Genomic DNA, 1,148 nt, shown 5'->3' with positions numbered 1-1,148 from the left:
CTCTAGAACCAGAGCAAGGCACCCATAATCCACATCACTTGGTGGCAACTTCATGATGAATGATCGAATGAAGTCCTCCATGTAGTGAGCCATCACTACATGTGGTGATGACTCACCTAAAATCCTACATGTAGTGTGTCATCACTACATGTGGTGTGATGACTCACCTGAAATCCTCCATGTAGTGAGTCATCTCACTATATGTGGTGATGACTCACCTGAAATCCTCCATGTAGTGAGTCATCACCTGAAAATTTGTTTGGTGTAATAATATGGTGGTAGAAATATCTACATCGTGGTTGAAGGCAATGAACAATTTATATTTCCCTTAAAAAGTGGCAAAAATGATTAAAGGGTGTGTGTTCCATTGTTTAGAAGTTTGATCATTTCTACAAATAAAGCACAGGGAATGAAGGCACTAGATGAAATTTTATATAAAATGAGGGTTTTTATAGGATGCCCTAGGAAAAAAAAACCTTGTTCTATTAACACAGTTTAGCACTTGGGGCATTTAGACTCTTTGATACAAGAATAGTGGCTCTTCTAGTTATTCGAATTACTTCATGTTTTTGTGAAATGAATACATTTTAAAAAGAATCATTACATAGATGGACCCAAAGGATTATAAAACACCAAAACATTTGGTAAATAGCGACCTCTCTGTCTATAAACACCAAGGATATTGGTATGTAAGAAGGTCTCTAATTTCTCCTACAAACCTTATCCTTTAAGTGATTCAACATGATCTTCTATCCATGCTAAATTAAGCATAACAAACTTCTCCATATGTCTTCCAATCTATAAGGAAAATTATATAAAATAAAAATAAAAATATGAGGCAACAACTGAAGTTAATTTAGTTAACATGTAGACAAGAAGCAACTAACCTTTCATCCTGAAATCTTGGAACTTCCATCTCTTACATCTTCTATACCCATGATAAAGTGCTTCTATACCCATGATAAAGTGCTCTTGAACATCAGATAAGATCCAACACATGTTTGGAAGTATAATTTTAGTGGAGCTATGTGGTGACAATTTTACCTTTAACTCTAAAGTACCTCTTCATTGAAGTGACCCAGTCTCCTTTATTCTTCATCCAATGCTCATAATGAAAGAAAAAAATTCAAAAATGAGTGTAATTTAAA

At 34.4% G+C, this 1,148-nt stretch overlaps 1 pseudogene; it reads right to left on the bottom strand.

The window, feature by feature from the left end:
- The window catches only part of LOC147619917 (uncharacterized), a 3,547-nt pseudogene extending 3,354 nt beyond the window's left edge, over window positions 1–193 (bottom strand).
- Window positions 194–1,148: the final 955 nt, after the last annotated feature.

Source organism: Cibotium barometz, chromosome 32 (assembly GCF_041138505.1).
Source record: "Cibotium barometz isolate CiBa-2024 chromosome 32, ASM4113850v1, whole genome shotgun sequence".
In the NCBI taxonomy this organism is placed as follows: domain Eukaryota; kingdom Viridiplantae; phylum Streptophyta; class Polypodiopsida; order Cyatheales; family Cibotiaceae; genus Cibotium; species Cibotium barometz.
The sequence above is the reverse complement of the archived record's forward strand: the minus strand, read 5'-3'. Positions and strand labels throughout refer to the sequence as shown.